Source organism: Leptodactylus fuscus, unplaced genomic scaffold, assembly GCF_031893055.1.
Source record: "Leptodactylus fuscus isolate aLepFus1 unplaced genomic scaffold, aLepFus1.hap2 HAP2_SCAFFOLD_99, whole genome shotgun sequence".
NCBI lineage: Eukaryota > Metazoa > Chordata > Amphibia > Anura > Leptodactylidae > Leptodactylus > Leptodactylus fuscus.
Window position 1 is genome coordinate 35,001 of NW_027441045.1, and position 16,680 is coordinate 51,680.

A 16,680-nucleotide genomic window follows, 5' to 3' on the forward strand; every position below is an offset into this window, starting at 1 on the left:
CAAGAGAGAAAGCGAATGTAAAAGAAGCAAGTGTGCAGTGTAAAAAGTGAATGTAAAAATGGCATAGAGGAGAGTGACCCCTGCTGGTGGAAGTGAGGAAAAGCAAAAGCCTACAGCACCTGGTATTCCCAGGCGGTCTCCCATCCAAGTACTAACCAGGCCCAACCCTGCTTAGCTTCCGAGATCAGGCGTGTTCAGGGTGGTGTGGCCGTAGGCAGAGACAGGCTTCTCACTTACTCCTCTTCTACTTTGCAGCCTGGCTGCTGGCAGCCCTTTGCACTACTTCACGCTAGACCTTTTTCTTCACTTTTTGCCTTCTCTTAAGGGAACTTCATACTCCAACAGGAGCAGTGCAAGAGCTGGGGGCGGCCCTTATACCCACAGGTGTTGTTCAGCAACCAGTCACAGGCCGCAGCCGCCCTCTTTCAAAAGGGCTGGGCGCAAGGTCTGCGCAGGGCTAAGAAACCATCCCGGGGGTGAAAGAAAGAGCAAGCTGGACCAGAGCCCATTGTCCAGTAGTCGGCTAAGGAAGAAGTTGAGATGGTTGCCCGTGCCTGGAAGCGAAGCTGCTTTTCAGTCAGCTTCTCTTTTCTTAGGGCGCGTTGTCTGCAAAGATGTTCAGCCTGTGTTGCCCTGTAAATTGGTCTGCAGGTTACTAGCTATGGCTTCCAGCCCGGCGGGAGGCCCAGATACTATGGAAATGAAGCCTGCTATTATTAAAAGTAAAAAGCCACAACGCTGGTGGCCACCACGCCCGCTGCGGCTGCTAAGAGTGATAGCGGTAAGACTGAGAATACTAGGATTTTGCAAGGCCTAAAGAGTGCAAGAGAGAAAGCGAATGTAAAAGAAGCAAGTGTGCAGTGTAAAAAGTGAATGTAAAAATGGCATAGAGGAGAGTGACCCCTGCTGGTGGAAGTGAGGAAAAGCAAAAGCCTACAGCACCTGGTATTCCCAGGCGGTCTCCCATCCAAGTACTAACCAGGCCCGACCCTGCTTAGCTTCCAAGATCAGACGAGATCGGGCGTGTTGAGGGTGGTGTGGCCGTAGGCAGAGACAAGCTTCTCACTTACTCCTCTTCTACTTTGCAGCCTGGCTGCTGGCAGCTCTTTGCACTACTTCACGCTAGACCTTTTTCTTCACTTTTTGCCTTCTCTTAAGGGAACTTCATACTCCAACAGGAGCAGTGCAAGAGCTGGGGGCGGCCCTTATACCCACAGGTGTTGTTCAGCAACCAGTCACAGGCCGCAGCCGCCCTCTTTCAAAAGGGCTGGGCGCAAGGTCTGCGCAGGGCTAAGAAACCATCCCGGGGGTGAAAGAAAGAGCAAGCTGGACCAGAGCCCATTGTCCAGGAGTCGGCTAAGGAAGAAGTTGAGATGGTTGCCCGTGCCTGGAAGCGAAGCTGCTTTTCAGTCAGCTTCTCTTTTCTTAGGGCACGTTGTCTGCAAAGATGTTCAGCCTGTGTTGCCCTGTAAATTGGTCTGCAGGTTACTAGCTATGGCTTCCAGCCCGGCGGGAGGCCCAGATACTATGGAAATGAAGCCTGCTATTATTAAAAGTAAAAAGCCACAACGCTGGTGGCCACCACGCCCGCTGCGGCTGCTAAGAGTGATAGCGGTAAGACTGAGAATACTAGGATTTTGCAAGGCCTAAAGAGTGCAAGAGAGAAAGCGAATGTAAAAGAAGCAAGTGTGCAGTGTAAAAAGTGAATGTAAAAATGGCATAGAGGAGAGTGACCCCTGCTGGTGGAAGTGAGGAAAAGCAAAAGCCTACAGCACCTGGTATTCCCAGGCGGTCTCCCATCCAAGTACTAACCAGGCCCGACCCTGCTTAGCTTCCGAGATCAGACGAGATCGGGCGTGTTCAGGGTGGTGTGGCCGTAGGCAGAGACAGGCTTCTCACTTACTCCTCTTCTACTTTGCAGCCTGGCTGCTGGCAGCCCTTTGCACTACTTCACGCTAGACCTTTTTCTTCACTTTTTGCCTTCTCTTAAGGGAACTTCATACTCCAACAGGAGCAGTGCAAGAGCTGGGGGCGGCCCTTATACCCACAGGTGTTGTTCAGCAACCAGTCACAGGCCGCAGCCGCCCTCTTTCAAAAGGGCTGGGCGCAAGGTCTGCGCAGGGCTAAGAAACCATCCCGGGGGTGAAAGAAAGAGCAAGCTGGACCAGAGCCCATTGTCCAGGAGTCGGCTAAGGAAGAAGTTGAGATGGTTGCCCGTGCCTGGAAGCGAAGCTGCTTTTCAGTCAGCTTCTCTTTTCTTAGGGCACGTTGTCTGCAAAGATGTTCAGCCTGTGTTGCCCTGTAAATTGGTCTGCAGGTTACTAGCTATGGCTTCCAGCCCGGCGGGAGGCCCAGATACTATGGAAATGAAGCCTGCTATTATTAAAAGTAAAAAGCCACAACGCTGGTGGCCACCACGCCCGCTGCGGCTGCTAAGAGTGATAGCGGTAAGACTGAGAATACTAGGATTTTGCAAGGCCTAAAGAGTGCAAGAGAGAAAGCGAATGTAAAAGAAGCAAGTGTGCAGTGTAAAAAGTGAATGTAAAAATGGCATAGAGGAGAGTGACCCCTGCTGGTGGAAGTGAGGAAAAGCAAAAGCCTACAGCACCTGGTATTCCCAGGCGGTCTCCCATCCAAGTACTAACCAGGCCCGACCCTGCTTAGCTTCCGAGATCAGACGAGATCGGGCGTGTTCAGGGTGGTGTGGCCGTAGGCAGAGACAGGCTTCTCACTTACTCCTCTTCTACTTTGCAGCCTGGCTGCTGGCAGCTCTTTGCACTACTTCACGCTAGACCTTCTTCTTCACTTTTTGCCTTCTCTTAAGGGAACTTCATACTCCAACAGGAGCAGTGCAAGAGCTGGGGGCGGCCCTTATACCCACAGGTGTTGTTCAGCAACCAGTCACAGGCCGCAGCCGCCCTCTTTCAAAAGGGCTGGGCGCAAGGTCTGCGCAGGGCTAAGAAACCATCCCGGGGGTGAAAGAAAGAGCAAGCTGGACCAGAGCCCATTGTCCAGTAGTCGGCTAAGGAAGAAGTTGAGATGGTTGCCCGTGCCTGGAAGCGAAGCTGCTTTTCAGTCAGCTTCTCTTTTCTTAGGGCGCGTTGTCTGCAAAGATGTTCAGCCTGTGTTGCCCTGTAAATTGGTCTGCAGGTTACTAGCTATGGCTTCCAGCCCGGCGGGAGGCCCAGATACTATGGAAATGAAGCCTGCTATTATTAAAAGTAAAAAGCCACAACGCTGGTGGCCACCACGCCCGCTGCGGCTGCTAAGAGTGATAGCGGTAAGACTGAGAATACTAGGATTTTGCAAGGCCTAAAGAGTGCAAGAGAGAAAGCGAATGTAAAAGAAGCAAGTGTGCAGTGTAAAAAGTGAATGTAAAAATGGCATAGAGGAGAGTGACCCCTGCTGGTGGAAGTGAGGAAAAGCAAAAGCCTACAGCACCTGGTATTCCCAGGCGGTCTCCCATCCAAGTACTAACCAGGCCCGACCCTGCTTAGCTTCCGAGATCAGATGAGATCGGGCGTGTTCAGGGTGGTGTGGCCGTAGGCAGAGACAGGCTTCTCACTTACTCCTCTTCTACTTTGCAGCCTGGCTGCTGGCAGCCCTTTGCACTACTTCACGCTAGACCTTTTTCTTCACTTTTTGCCTTCTCTTAAGGGAACTTCATACTCCAACAGGAGCAGTGCAAGAGCTGGGGGCGGCCCTTATACCCACAGGTGTTGTTCAGCAACTAGTCACAGGCCGCAGCCGCCCTCTTTCAAAAGGGCTGGGCGCAAGGTCTGCGCAGGGCTAAGAAACCATCCCGGGGGTGAAAGAAAGAGCAAGCTGGACCAGAGCCCATTGTCCAGGAGTCGGCTAAGGAAGAAGTTGAGATGGTTGCCCGTGCCTGGAAGCGAAGCTGCTTTTCAGTCAGCTTCTCTTTTCTTAGGGCACGTTGTCTGCAAAGATGTTCAGCCTGTGTTGCCCTGTAAATTGGTCTGCAGGTTACTAGCTATGGCTTCCAGCCCGGCGGGAGGCCCAGATACTATGGAAATGAAGCCTGCTATTATTAAAAGTAAAAAGCCACAACGCTGGTGGCCACCACGCCCGCTGCGGCTGCTAAGAGTGATAGCGGTAAGACTGAGAATACTAGGATTTTGCAAGGCCTAAAGAGTGCAAGAGAGAAAGCGAATGTAAAAGAAGCAAGTGTGCAGTGTAAAAAGTGAATGTAAAAATGGCATAGAGGAGAGTGACCCCTGCTGGTGGAAGTGAGGAAAAGCAAAAGCCTACAGCACCTGGTATTCCCAGGCGGTCTCCCATCCAAGTACTAACCAGGCCCGACCCTGCTTAGCTTCCGAGATCAGACGAGATCGGGCGTGTTCAGGGTGGTGTGGCCGTAGGCAGAGACAGGCTTCTCACTTACTCCTCTTCTACTTTGCAGCCTGGCTGCTGGCAGCCCTTTGCACTACTTCACGCTAGACCTTTTTCTTCACTTTTTGCCTTCTCTTAAGGGAACTTCATACTCCAACAGGAGCAGTGCAAGAGCTGGGGGCGGCCCTTATACCCACAGGTGTTGTTCAGCAACCAGTCACAGGCCGCAGCCGCCCTCTTTCAAAAGGGCTGGGCGCAAGGTCTGCGCAGGGCTAAGAAACCATCCCGGGGGTGAAAGAAAGAGCAAGCTGGACCAGAGCCCATTGTCCAGGAGTCGGCTAAGGAAGAAGTTGAGATGGTTGCCCGTGCCTGGAAGCGAAGCTGCTTTTCAGTCAGCTTCTCTTTTCTTAGGGCACGTTGTCTGCAAAGATGTTCAGCCTGTGTTGCCCTGTAAATTGGTCTGCAGGTTACTAGCTATGGCTTCCAGCCCGGCGGGAGGCCCAGATACTATGGAAATGAAGCCTGCTATTATTAAAAGTAAAAAGCCACAACGCTGGTGGCCACCACGCCCGCTGCGGCTGCTAAGAGTGATAGCGGTAAGACTGAGAATACTAGGATTTTGCAAGGCCTAAAGAGTGCAAGAGAGAAAGCGAATGTAAAAGAAGCAAGTGTGCAGTGTAAAAAGTGAATGTAAAAATGGCATAGAGGAGAGTGACCCCTGCTGGTGGAAGTGAGGAAAAGCAAAAGCCTACAGCACCTGGTATTCCCAGGCGGTCTCCCATCCAAGTACTAACCAGGCCTGACCCTGCTTAGCTTCCGAGATCAGGCGTGTTCAGGGTGGTGTGGCCGTAGGCAGAGACAGGCTTCTCACTTACTCCTCTTCTACTTTGCAGCCTGGCTGCTGGCAGCTCTTTGCACTACTTCACGCTAGACCTTCTTCTTCACTTTTTGCCTTCTCTTAAGGGAACTTCATACTCCAACAGGAGCAGTGCAAGAGCTGGGGGGCGGCCCTTATACCCACAGGTGTTGTTCAGCAACCAGTCACAGGCCGCAGCCGCCCTCTTTCAAAAGGGCTGGGCGCAAGGTCTGCGCAGGGCTAAGAAACCATCCCGGGGGTGAAAGAAAGAGCAAGCTGGACCAGAGCCCATTGTCCAGTAGTCGGCTAAGGAAGAAGTTGAGATGGTTGCCCGTGCCTGGAAGCGAAGCTGCTTTTCAGTCAGCTTCTCTTTTCTTAGGGCGCGTTGTCTGCAAAGATGTTCAGCCTGTGTTGCCCTGTAAATTGGTCTGCAGGTTACTAGCTATGGCTTCCAGCCCGGCGGGAGGCCCAGATACTATGGAAATGAAGCCTGCTATTATTAAAAGAAAAAAGCCACAACGCTGGTGGCCACCACGCCCGCTGCGGCTGCTAAGAGTGATAGCGGTAAGACTGAGAATACTAGGATTTTGCAAGGCCTAAAGAGTGCAAGAGAGAAAGCGAATGTAAAAGAAGCAAGTGTGCAGTGTAAAAAGTGAATGTAAAAATGGCATAGAGGAGAGTGACCCCTGCTGGTGGAAGTGAGGAAAAGCAAAAGCCTACAGCACCTGGTATTCCCAGGCGGTCTCCCATCCAAGTACTAACCAGGCCCGACCCTGCTTAGCTTCCGAGATCAGGCGTGTTCAGGGTGGTGTGGCCGTAGGCAGAGACAGGCTTCTCACTTACTCCTCTTCTACTTTGCAGCCTGGCTGCTGGCAGCCCTTTGCACTACTTCACGCTAGACCTTTTTCTTCACTTTTTGCCTTCTCTTAAGGGAACTTCATACTCCAACAGGAGCAGTGCAAGAGCTGGGGGCGGCCCTTATACCCACAGGTGTTGTTCAGCAACCAGTCACAGGCCGCAGCCGCCCTCTTTCAAAAGGGCTGGGCGCAAGGTCTGCGCAGGGCTAAGAAACCATCCCGGGGGTGAAAGAAAGAGCAAGCTGGACCAGAGCCCATTGTCCAGGAGTCGGCTAAGGAAAAAGTTGAGATGGTTGCCCGTGCCTGGAAGCGAAGCTGCTTTTCAGTCAGCTTCTCTTTTCTTAGGGCACGTTGTCTGCAAAGATGTTCAGCCTGTGTTGCCCTGTAAATTGGTCTGCAGGTTACTAGCTATGGCTTCCAGCCCGGCGGGAGGCCCAGATACTATGGAAATGAAGCCTGCTATTATTAAAAGTAAAAAGCCACAACGCTGGTGGCCACCACGCCCGCTGCGGCTGCTAAGAGTGATAGCGGTAAGACTGAGAATACTAGGATTTTGCAAGGCCTAAAGAGTGCAAGAGAGAAAGCGAATGTAAAAGAAGCAAGTGTGCAGTGTAAAAAGTGAATGTAAAAATGGCATAGAGGAGAGTGACCCCTGCTGGTGGAAGTGAGGAAAAGCAAAAGCCTACAGCACCTGGTATTCCCAGGCGGTCTCCCATCCAAGTACTAACCAGGCCCGACCCTGCTTAGCTTCCGAGATCGGGCGTTTTCAGGGTGGTGTGGCCGTAGGCAGAGACAGGCTTCTCACTTACTCCTCTTCTACTTTGCAGCCTGGCTGCTGGCAGCTCTTTGCACTACTTCACGCTAGACCTTCTTCTTCACTTTTTGCCTTCTCTTAAGGGAACTTCATACTCCAACAGGAGCAGTGCAAGAGCTGGGGGGCGGCCCTTATACCCACAGGTGTTGTTCAGCAACCAGTCACAGGCCGCAGCCGCCCTCTTTCAAAAGGGCTGGGCGCAAGGTCTGCGCAGGGCTAAGAAACCATCCCGGGGGTGAAAGAAAGAGCAAGCTGGACCAGAGCCCATTGTCCAGTAGTCGGCTAAGGAAGAAGTTGAGATGGTTGCCCGTGCCTGGAAGCGAAGCTGCTTTTCAGTCAGCTTCTCTTTTCTTAGGGCGCGTTGTCTGCAAAGATGTTCAGCCTGTGTTGCCCTGTAAATTGGTCTGCAGGTTACTAGCTATGGCTTCCAGCCCGGCGGGAGGCCCAGATACTATGGAAATGAAGCCTGCTATTATTAAAAGTAAAAAGCCACAACGCTGGTGGCCACCACGCCCGCTGCGGCTGCTAAGAGTGATAGCGGTAAGACTGAGAATACTAGGATTTTGCAAGGCCTAAAGAGTGCAAGAGAGAAAGCGAATGTAAAAGAAGCAAGTGTGCAGTGTAAAAAGTGAATGTAAAAATGGCATAGAGGAGAGTGACCCCTGCTGGTGGAAGTGAGGAAAAGCAAAAGCCTACAGCACCTGGTATTCCCAGGCGGTCTCCCATGCACGTACTAACCAGGCCCGACCCTGCTTAGCTTCCGAGATCAGACGAGATCGGGCGTGTTCAGGGTGGTGTGGCCGTAAGCAGAGACAGGCTTCTCACTTACTCCTCTTCTACTTTGCAGCCTGGCTGCTGGCAGCCCTTTGCACTACTTCATGCTAGACCTTTTTCTTCACTTTTTGCCTTCTCTTAAGGGAACTTCATACTCCAACAGGAGCAGTGCAAGAGCTGGGGGCGGCCCTTATACCCACAGGTGTTGTTCAGCAACCAGTCACAGGCCGCAGCCGCCCTCTTTCAAAAGGGCTGGGCGCAAGGTCTGCGCAGGGCTAAGAAACCATCCCGGGGGTGAAAGAAAGAGCAAGCTGGACCAGAGCCCATTGTCCAGTAGTCGGCTAAGGAAGAAGTTGAGATGGTTGCCCGTGCCTGGAAGCGAAGCTGCTTTTCAGTCAGCTTCTCTTTTCTTAGGGCGCGTTGTCTGCAAAGATGTTCAGCCTGTGTTGCCCTGTAAATTGGTCTGCAGGTTACTAGCTATGGCTTCCAGCCCGGCGGGAGGCCCAGATACTATGGAAATGAAGCCTGCTATTATTAAAAGAAAAAAGCCACAACGCCGGTGGCCACCACGCCCGCTGCGGCTGCTAAGAGTGATAGCGGTAAGACTGAGAATACTAGGATTTTGCAAGGCCTAAAGAGTGCAAGAGAGAAAGCGAATGTAAAAGAAGCAAGTGTGCAGTGTAAAAAGTGAATGTAAAAATGGCATAGAGGAGAGTGACCCCTGCTGGTGGAAGTGAGGAAAAGCAAAAGCCTACAGCACCTGGTATTCCCAGGCGGTCTCCCATCCAAGTACTAACCAGGCCCGACCCTGCTTAGCTTCCGAGATCAGACGAGATCAGGCGTGTTCAGGGTGGTGTGGCCGTAGGCGGAGACAAACTTCTCACTTACTCCTCTTCTACTTTGCAGCCTGGCTGCTGGCAGCTCTTTGCACTACTTCACGCTAGACCTTTTTCTTCACTTTTTGCCTTCTCTTAAGGGAACTTCATACTCCAACAGGAGCAGTGCAAGAGCTGGGGGCGGCCCTTATACCCACAGGTGTTGTTCAGCAACCAGTCACAGGCCGCAGCCGCCCTCTTTCAAAAGGGCTGGGCGCAAGGTCTGCGCAGGGCTAAGAAACCATCCCGGGGGTGAAAGAAAGAGCAAGCTGGACCAGAGCCCATTGTCCAGGAGTCGGCTAAGGAAGAAGTTGAGATGGTTGCCCGTGCCTGGAAGCGAAGCTGCTTTTCAGTCAGCTTCTCTTTTCTTAGGGCGCGTTGTCTGCAAAGATGTTCAGCCTGTGTTGCCCTGTAAATTGGTCTGCAGGTTACTAGCTATGGCTTCCAGCCCGGCGGGAGGCCCAGATACTATGGAAATGAAGCCTGCTATTATTAAAAGTAAAAAGCCACAACGCTGGTGGCCACCACGCCCGCTGCGGCTGCTAAGAGTGATAGCGGTAAGACTGAGAATACTAGGATTTTGCAAGGCCTAAAGAGTGCAAGAGAGAAAGCGAATGTAAAAGAAGCAAGTGTGCAGTGTAAAAAGTGAATGTAAAAATGGCATAGAGGAGAGTGACCCCTGCTGGTGGAAGTGAGGAAAAGCAAAAGCCTACAGCACCTGGTATTCCCAGGCGGTCTCCCATCCAAGTACTAACCAGGCCCGACCCTGCTTAGCTTCCGAGATCAGACGAGATCGGGCGTGTTCAGGGTGGTGTGGCCGTAGGCAGAGACAGGCTTCTCACTTACTCCTCTTCTACTTTGCAGCCTGGCTGCTGGCAGCCCTTTGCACTACTTCACGCTAGACCTTTTTCTTCACTTTTTGCCTTCTCTTAAGGGAACTTCATACTCCAACAGGAGCAGTGCAAGAGCTGGGGGCGGCCCTTATACCCACAGGTGTTGTTCAGCAACCAGTCACAGGCCGCAGCCGCCCTCTTTCAAAAGGGCTGGGCGCAAGGTCTGCGCAGGGCTAAGAAACCATCCCGGGGGTGAAAGAAAGAGCAAGCTGGACCAGAGCCCATTGTCCAGGAGTCGGCTAAGGAAGAAGTTGAGATGGTTGCCCGTGCCTGGAAGCGAAGCTGCTTTTCAGTCAGCTTCTCTTTTCTTAGGGCACGTTGTCTGCAAAGATGTTCAGCCTGTGTTGCCCTGTAAATTGGTCTGCAGGTTACTAGCTATGGCTTCCAGCCCGGCGGGAGGCCCAGATACTATGGAAATGAAGCCTGCTATTATTAAAAGTAAAAAGCCACAACGCTGGTGGCCACCACGCCCGCTGCGGCTGCTAAGAGTGATAGCGGTAAGACTGAGAATACTAGGATTTTGCAAGGCCTAAAGAGTGCAAGAGAGAAAGCGAATGTAAAAGAAGCAAGTGTGCAGTGTAAAAAGTGAATGTAAAAATGGCATAGAGGAGAGTGACCCCTGCTGGTGGAAGTGAGGAAAAGCAAAAGCCTACAGCACCTGGTATTCCCAGGCGGTCTCCCATCCAAGTACTAACCAGGCCTGACCCTGCTTAGCTTCCGAGATCAGACGAGATCGGGCGTGTTCAGGGTGGTGTGGCCGTAGGCAGAGACAGGCTTCTCACTTACTCCTCTTCTACTTTGCAGCCTGGCTGCTGGCAGCTCTTTGCACTACTTCACGCTAGACCTTCTTCTTCACTTTTTGCCTTCTCTTAAGGGAACTTCATACTCCAACAGGAGCAGTGCAAGAGCTGGGGGGCGGCCCTTATACCCACAGGTGTTGTTCAGCAACCAGTCACAGGCCGCAGCCGCCCTCTTTCAAAAGGGCTGGGCGCAAGGTCTGCGCAGGGCTAAGAAACCATCCCGGGGGTGAAAGAAAGAGCAAGCTGGACCAGAGCCCATTGTCCAGTAGTCGGCTAAGGAAGAAGTTGAGATGGTTGCCCGTGCCTGGAAGCGAAGCTGCTTTTCAGTCAGCTTCTCTTTTCTTAGGGCGCGTTGTCTGCAAAGATGTTCAGCCTGTGTTGCCCTGTAAATTGGTCTGCAGGTTACTAGCTATGGCTTCCAGCCCGGCGGGAGGCCCAGATACTATGGAAATGAAGCCTGCTATTATTAAAAGAAAAAAGCCACAACGCTGGTGGCCACCACGCCCGCTGCGGCTGCTAAGAGTGATAGCGGTAAGACTGAGAATACTAGGATTTTGCAAGGCCTAAAGAGTGCAAGAGAGAAAGCGAATGTAAAAGAAGCAAGTGTGCAGTGTAAAAAGTGAATGTAAAAATGGCATAGAGGAGAGTGACCCCTGCTGGTGGAAGTGAGGAAAAGCAAAAGCCTACAGCACCTGGTATTCCCAGGCGGTCTCCCATCCAAGTACTAACCAGGCCCGACCCTGCTTAGCTTCCGAGATCAGACGAGATCGGGCGTGTTCAGGGTGGTGTGGCCGTAGGCAGAGACAGGCTTCTCACTTACTCCTCTTCTACTTTGCAGCCTGGCTGCTGGCAGCCCTTTGCACTACTTCACGCTAGACCTTTTTCTTCACTTTTTGCCTTCTCTTAAGGGAACTTCATACTCCAACAGGAGCAGTGCAAGAGCTGGGGGCGGCCCTTATACCCACAGGTGTTGTTCAGCAACCAGTCACAGGCCGCAGCCGCCCTCTTTCAAAAGGGCTGGGCGCAAGGTCTGCGCAGGGCTAAGAAACCATCCCGGGGGTGAAAGAAAGAGCAAGCTGGACCAGAGCCCATTGTCCAGGAGTCGGCTAAGGAAAAAGTTGAGATGGTTGCCCGTGCCTGGAAGCGAAGCTGCTTTTCAGTCAGCTTCTCTTTTCTTAGGGCACGTTGTCTGCAAAGATGTTCAGCCTGTGTTGCCCTGTAAATTGGTCTGCAGGTTACTAGCTATGGCTTCCAGCCCGGCGGGAGGCCCAGATACTATGGAAATGAAGCCTGCTATTATTAAAAGTAAAAAGCCACAACGCTGGTGGCCACCACGCCCGCTGCGGCTGCTAAGAGTGATAGCGGTAAGACTGAGAATACTAGGATTTTGCAAGGCCTAAAGAGTGCAAGAGAGAAAGCGAATGTAAAAGAAGCAAGTGTGCAGTGTAAAAAGTGAATGTAAAAATGGCATAGAGGAGAGTGACCCCTGCTGGTGGAAGTGAGGAAAAGCAAAAGCCTACAGCACCTGGTATTCCCAGGCGGTCTCCCATCCAAGTACTAACCAGGCCCGACCCTGCTTAGCTTCCGAGATCGGGCGTTTTCAGGGTGGTGTGGCCGTAGGCAGAGACAGGCTTCTCACTTACTCCTCTTCTACTTTGCAGCCTGGCTGCTGGCAGCTCTTTGCACTACTTCACGCTAGACCTTCTTCTTCACTTTTTGCCTTCTCTTAAGGGAACTTCATACTCCAACAGGAGCAGTGCAAGAGCTGGGGGGCGGCCCTTATACCCACAGGTGTTGTTCAGCAACCAGTCACAGGCCGCAGCCGCCCTCTTTCAAAAGGGCTGGGCGCAAGGTCTGCGCAGGGCTAAGAAACCATCCCGGGGGTGAAAGAAAGAGCAAGCTGGACCAGAGCCCATTGTCCAGTAGTCGGCTAAGGAAGAAGTTGAGATGGTTGCCCGTGCCTGGAAGCGAAGCTGCTTTTCAGTCAGCTTCTCTTTTCTTAGGGCGCGTTGTCTGCAAAGATGTTCAGCCTGTGTTGCCCTGTAAATTGGTCTGCAGGTTACTAGCTATGGCTTCCAGCCCGGCGGGAGGCCCAGATACTATGGAAATGAAGCCTGCTATTATTAAAAGTAAAAAGCCACAACGCTGGTGGCCACCACGCCCGCTGCGGCTGCTAAGAGTGATAGCGGTAAGACTGAGAATACTAGGATTTTGCAAGGCCTAAAGAGTGCAAGAGAGAAAGCGAATGTAAAAGAAGCAAGTGTGCAGTGTAAAAAGTGAATGTAAAAATGGCATAGAGGAGAGTGACCCCTGCTGGTGGAAGTGAGGAAAAGCAAAAGCCTACAGCACCTGGTATTCCCAGGCGGTCTCCCATGCACGTACTAACCAGGCCCGACCCTGCTTAGCTTCCGAGATCAGACGAGATCGGGCGTGTTCAGGGTGGTGTGGCCGTAAGCAGAGACAGGCTTCTCACTTACTCCTCTTCTACTTTGCAGCCTGGCTGCTGGCAGCCCTTTGCACTACTTCATGCTAGACCTTTTTCTTCACTTTTTGCCTTCTCTTAAGGGAACTTCATACTCCAACAGGAGCAGTGCAAGAGCTGGGGGCGGCCCTTATACCCACAGGTGTTGTTCAGCAACCAGTCACAGGCCGCAGCCGCCCTCTTTCAAAAGGGCTGGGCGCAAGGTCTGCGCAGGGCTAAGAAACCATCCCGGGGGTGAAAGAAAGAGCAAGCTGGACCAGAGCCCATTGTCCAGTAGTCGGCTAAGGAAGAAGTTGAGATGGTTGCCCGTGCCTGGAAGCGAAGCTGCTTTTCAGTCAGCTTCTCTTTTCTTAGGGCGCGTTGTCTGCAAAGATGTTCAGCCTGTGTTGCCCTGTAAATTGGTCTGCAGGTTACTAGCTATGGCTTCCAGCCCGGCGGGAGGCCCAGATACTATGGAAATGAAGCCTGCTATTATTAAAAGAAAAAAGCCACAACGCCGGTGGCCACCACGCCCGCTGCGGCTGCTAAGAGTGATAGCGGTAAGACTGAGAATACTAGGATTTTGCAAGGCCTAAAGAGTGCAAGAGAGAAAGCGAATGTAAAAGAAGCAAGTGTGCAGTGTAAAAAGTGAATGTAAAAATGGCATAGAGGAGAGTGACCCCTGCTGGTGGAAGTGAGGAAAAGCAAAAGCCTACAGCACCTGGTATTCCCAGGCGGTCTCCCATCCAAGTACTAACCAGGCCCGACCCTGCTTAGCTTCCGAGATCAGACGAGATCAGGCGTGTTCAGGGTGGTGTGGCCGTAGGCGGAGACAAACTTCTCACTTACTCCTCTTCTACTTTGCAGCCTGGCTGCTGGCAGCTCTTTGCACTACTTCACGCTAGACCTTTTTCTTCACTTTTTGCCTTCTCTTAAGGGAACTTCATACTCCAACAGGAGCAGTGCAAGAGCTGGGGGCGGCCCTTATACCCACAGGTGTTGTTCAGCAACCAGTCACAGGCCGCAGCCGCCCTCTTTCAAAAGGGCTGGGCGCAAGGTCTGCGCAGGGCTAAGAAACCATCCCGGGGGTGAAAGAAAGAGCAAGCTGGACCAGAGCCCATTGTCCAGGAGTCGGCTAAGGAAGAAGTTGAGATGGTTGCCCGTGCCTGGAAGCGAAGCTGCTTTTCAGTCAGCTTCTCTTTTCTTAGGGCGCGTTGTCTGCAAAGATGTTCAGCCTGTGTTGCCCTGTAAATTGGTCTGCAGGTTACTAGCTATGGCTTCCAGCCCGGCGGGAGGCCCAGATACTATGGAAATGAAGCCTGCTATTATTAAAAGTAAAAAGCCACAACGCTGGTGGCCACCACGCCCGCTGCGGCTGCTAAGAGTGATAGCGGTAAGACTGAGAATACTAGGATTTTGCAAGGCCTAAAGAGTGCAAGAGAGAAAGCGAATGTAAAAGAAGCAAGTGTGCAGTGTAAAAAGTGAATGTAAAAATGGCATAGAGGAGAGTGACCCCTGCTGGTGGAAGTGAGGAAAAGCAAAAGCCTACAGCACCTGGTATTCCCAGGCGGTCTCCCATCCAAGTACTAACCAGGCCCGACCCTGCTTAGCTTCCGAGATCAGACGAGATCGGGCGTGTTCAGGGTGGTGTGGCTGTAGGCAGAGACAGGCTTCTCACTTACTCCTCTTCTACTTTGCAGCCTGGCTGCTGGCAGCCCTTTGCACTACTTCACGCTAGACCTTTTTCTTCACTTTTTGCCTTCTCTTAAGGGAACTTCATACTCCAACAGGAGCAGTGCAAGAGCTGGGGGCGGCCCTTATACCCACAGGTGTTGTTCAGCAACCAGTCACAGGCCGCAGCCGCCCTCTTTCAAAAGGGCTGGGCGCAAGGTCTGCGCAGGGCTAAGAAACCATCCCGGGGGTGAAAGAAAGAGCAAGCTGGACCAGAGCCCATTGTCCAGGAGTCGGCTAAGGAAGAAGTTGAGATGGTTGCCCGTGCCTGGAAGCGAAGCTGCTTTTCAGTCAGCTTCTCTTTTCTTAGGGCACGTTGTCTGCAAAGATGTTCAGCCTGTGTTGCCCTGTAAATTGGTCTGCAGGTTACTAGCTATGGCTTCCAGCCCGGCGGGAGGCCCAGATACTATGGAAATGAAGCCTGCTATTATTAAAAGTAAAAAGCCACAACGCTGGTGGCCACCACGCCCGCTGCGGCTGCTAAGAGTGATAGCGGTAAGACTGAGAATACTAGGATTTTGCAAGGCCTAAAGAGTGCAAGAGAGAAAGCGAATGTAAAAGAAGCAAGTGTGCAGTGTAAAAAGTGAATGTAAAAATGGCATAGAGGAGAGTGACCCCTGCTGGTGGAAGTGAGGAAAAGCAAAAGCCTACAGCACCTGGTATTCCCAGGCGGTCTCCCATCCAAGTACTAACCAGGCCCGACCCTGCTTAGCTTCCGAGATCAGACGAGATCGGGCGTGTTCAGGGTGGAGTGGCCGTAGGCAGAGACAGGCTTCTCACTTACTCCTCTTCTACTTTGCAGCCTGGCTGCTGGCAGCTCTTTGCACTACTTCACGCTAGACCTTCTTCTTCACTTTTTGCCTTCTCTTAAGGGAACTTCATACTCCAACAGGAGCAGTGCAAGAGCTGGGGGCGGCCCTTATACCCACAGGTGTTGTTCAGCAACCAGTCACAGGCCGCAGCCGCCCTCTTTCAAAAGGGCTGGGCGCAAGGTCTGCGCAGGGCTAAGAAACCATCCCGGGGGTGAAAGAAAGAGCAAGCTGGACCAGAGCCCATTGTCCAGGAGTCGGCTAAGGAAGAAGTTGAGATGGTTGCCCGTGCCTGGAAGCGAAGCTGCTTTTCAGTCAGCTTCTCTTTTCTTAGGGCACGTTGTCTGCAAAGATGTTCAGCCTGTGTTGCCCTGTAAATTGGTCTGCAGGTTACTAGCTATGGCTTCCAGCCCGGCGGGAGGCCCAGATACTATGGAAATGAAGCCTGCTATTATTAAAAGTAAAAAGCCACAACGCTGGTGGCCACCACGCCCGCTGCGGCTGCTAAGAGTGATAGCGGTAAGACTGAGAATACTAGGATTTTGCAAGGCCTAAAGAGTGCAAGAGAGAAAGCGAATGTAAAAGAAGCAAGTGTGCAGTGTAAAAAGTGAATGTAAAAATGGCATAGAGGAGAGTGACCCCTGCTGGTGGAAGTGAGGAAAAGCAAAAGCCTACAGCACCTGGTATTCCCAGGCGGTCTCCCATCCAAGTACTAACCAGGCCCGACCCTGCTTAGCTTCCGAGATCAGACGAGATCGGGCGTGTTCAGGGTGGTGTGGCCGTAGGCGGAGACAAGCTTCTCACTTACTCCTCTTCTACTTTGCAGCCTGGCTGCTGGCAGCTCTTTGCACTACTTCACGCTAGACCTTTTTCTTCACTTTTTGCCTTCTCTTAAGGGAACTTCATACTCCAACAGGAGCAGTGCAAGAGCTGGGGGCGGCCCTTATACCCACAGGTGTTGTTCAGCAACCAGTCACAGGCCGCAGCCGCCCTCTTTCAAAAGGGCTGGGCGCAAGGTCTGCGCAGGGCTAAGAAACCATCCCGGGGGTGAAAGAAAGAGCAAGCTGGACCAGAGCCCATTGTCCAGGAGTCGGCTAAGGAAAAAGTTGAGATGGTTGCCCGTGCCTGGAAGCGAAGCTGCTTTTCAGTCAGCTTCTCTTTTCTTAGGGCATGTTGTCTGCAAAGATGTTCAGCCTGTGTTGCCCTGTAAATTGGTCTGCAGGTTACTAGCTATGGCTTCCAGCCCGGCGGGAGGCCCAGATACTATGGAAATGAAGCCTGCTATTATTAAAAGTAAAAAGCCACAACGCTGGTGGCCACCACGCCCGCTGCGGCTGCTAAGAGTGATAGCGGTAAGACTGAGAATACTAGGATTTTGCAAGGCCTAAAGAGTGCAAGAGAGAAAGCGAATGTAAAAGAAGCAAGTGTGCAGTGTAAAAAGTGAATGTAAAAATGGCATA

At 52.2% G+C, this 16,680-nt stretch overlaps 15 non-coding genes and 5 pseudogenes across 15 annotated transcripts; all 20 read right to left on the reverse strand.

The window, feature by feature from the left end:
* Nucleotides 1–107: 107 nt before the first annotated feature.
* On the reverse strand, nt 108–216 carry LOC142189421 (5S ribosomal RNA; annotated as a pseudogene).
* Nucleotides 217–930: 714 nt separating this feature from the next.
* On the reverse strand, nt 931–1,049 carry LOC142189364 (5S ribosomal RNA). The gene has a single exon (XR_012713540.1). It is a non-coding gene; the product is annotated as a 5S ribosomal RNA (ribosomal RNA).
* Nucleotides 1,050–1,763: 714 nt separating this feature from the next.
* LOC142189190 (5S ribosomal RNA) lies at nt 1,764–1,882 on the reverse strand. Its single transcript, XR_012713378.1, has one exon. It is a non-coding gene; the product is annotated as a 5S ribosomal RNA (ribosomal RNA).
* A 714-nt stretch (nt 1,883–2,596) lies between these two features.
* Nucleotides 2,597–2,715, reverse strand: LOC142189202 (5S ribosomal RNA). The gene has a single exon (XR_012713389.1). It is a non-coding gene; the product is annotated as a 5S ribosomal RNA (ribosomal RNA).
* A 714-nt stretch (nt 2,716–3,429) lies between these two features.
* LOC142189064 (5S ribosomal RNA) lies at nt 3,430–3,548 on the reverse strand. The gene has a single exon (XR_012713261.1). It is a non-coding gene; the product is annotated as a 5S ribosomal RNA (ribosomal RNA).
* A 714-nt stretch (nt 3,549–4,262) lies between these two features.
* On the reverse strand, nt 4,263–4,381 carry LOC142189214 (5S ribosomal RNA). Its single transcript, XR_012713400.1, has one exon. It is a non-coding gene; the product is annotated as a 5S ribosomal RNA (ribosomal RNA).
* A 714-nt stretch (nt 4,382–5,095) lies between these two features.
* LOC142189502 (5S ribosomal RNA) lies at nt 5,096–5,204 on the reverse strand (annotated as a pseudogene).
* Nucleotides 5,205–5,919: 715 nt separating this feature from the next.
* LOC142189424 (5S ribosomal RNA) lies at nt 5,920–6,028 on the reverse strand (annotated as a pseudogene).
* A 714-nt stretch (nt 6,029–6,742) lies between these two features.
* LOC142189407 (5S ribosomal RNA) lies at nt 6,743–6,851 on the reverse strand (annotated as a pseudogene).
* Nucleotides 6,852–7,566: 715 nt separating this feature from the next.
* Nucleotides 7,567–7,685, reverse strand: LOC142189384 (5S ribosomal RNA). The gene has a single exon (XR_012713559.1). It is a non-coding gene; the product is annotated as a 5S ribosomal RNA (ribosomal RNA).
* A 714-nt stretch (nt 7,686–8,399) lies between these two features.
* On the reverse strand, nt 8,400–8,518 carry LOC142189235 (5S ribosomal RNA). Its single transcript, XR_012713420.1, has one exon. It is a non-coding gene; the product is annotated as a 5S ribosomal RNA (ribosomal RNA).
* Nucleotides 8,519–9,232: 714 nt separating this feature from the next.
* LOC142189225 (5S ribosomal RNA) lies at nt 9,233–9,351 on the reverse strand. Its single transcript, XR_012713411.1, has one exon. It is a non-coding gene; the product is annotated as a 5S ribosomal RNA (ribosomal RNA).
* A 714-nt stretch (nt 9,352–10,065) lies between these two features.
* Nucleotides 10,066–10,184, reverse strand: LOC142189298 (5S ribosomal RNA). The gene has a single exon (XR_012713479.1). It is a non-coding gene; the product is annotated as a 5S ribosomal RNA (ribosomal RNA).
* A 715-nt stretch (nt 10,185–10,899) lies between these two features.
* On the reverse strand, nt 10,900–11,018 carry LOC142189237 (5S ribosomal RNA). The gene has a single exon (XR_012713422.1). It is a non-coding gene; the product is annotated as a 5S ribosomal RNA (ribosomal RNA).
* Nucleotides 11,019–11,732: 714 nt separating this feature from the next.
* LOC142189408 (5S ribosomal RNA) lies at nt 11,733–11,841 on the reverse strand (annotated as a pseudogene).
* A 715-nt stretch (nt 11,842–12,556) lies between these two features.
* LOC142189385 (5S ribosomal RNA) lies at nt 12,557–12,675 on the reverse strand. The gene has a single exon (XR_012713560.1). It is a non-coding gene; the product is annotated as a 5S ribosomal RNA (ribosomal RNA).
* A 714-nt stretch (nt 12,676–13,389) lies between these two features.
* LOC142189236 (5S ribosomal RNA) lies at nt 13,390–13,508 on the reverse strand. The gene has a single exon (XR_012713421.1). It is a non-coding gene; the product is annotated as a 5S ribosomal RNA (ribosomal RNA).
* A 714-nt stretch (nt 13,509–14,222) lies between these two features.
* LOC142189200 (5S ribosomal RNA) lies at nt 14,223–14,341 on the reverse strand. Its single transcript, XR_012713387.1, has one exon. It is a non-coding gene; the product is annotated as a 5S ribosomal RNA (ribosomal RNA).
* A 714-nt stretch (nt 14,342–15,055) lies between these two features.
* On the reverse strand, nt 15,056–15,174 carry LOC142189240 (5S ribosomal RNA). The gene has a single exon (XR_012713425.1). It is a non-coding gene; the product is annotated as a 5S ribosomal RNA (ribosomal RNA).
* A 714-nt stretch (nt 15,175–15,888) lies between these two features.
* Nucleotides 15,889–16,007, reverse strand: LOC142189249 (5S ribosomal RNA). Its single transcript, XR_012713433.1, has one exon. It is a non-coding gene; the product is annotated as a 5S ribosomal RNA (ribosomal RNA).
* Between the last annotated feature and the right edge of the window lie 673 nt (nt 16,008–16,680).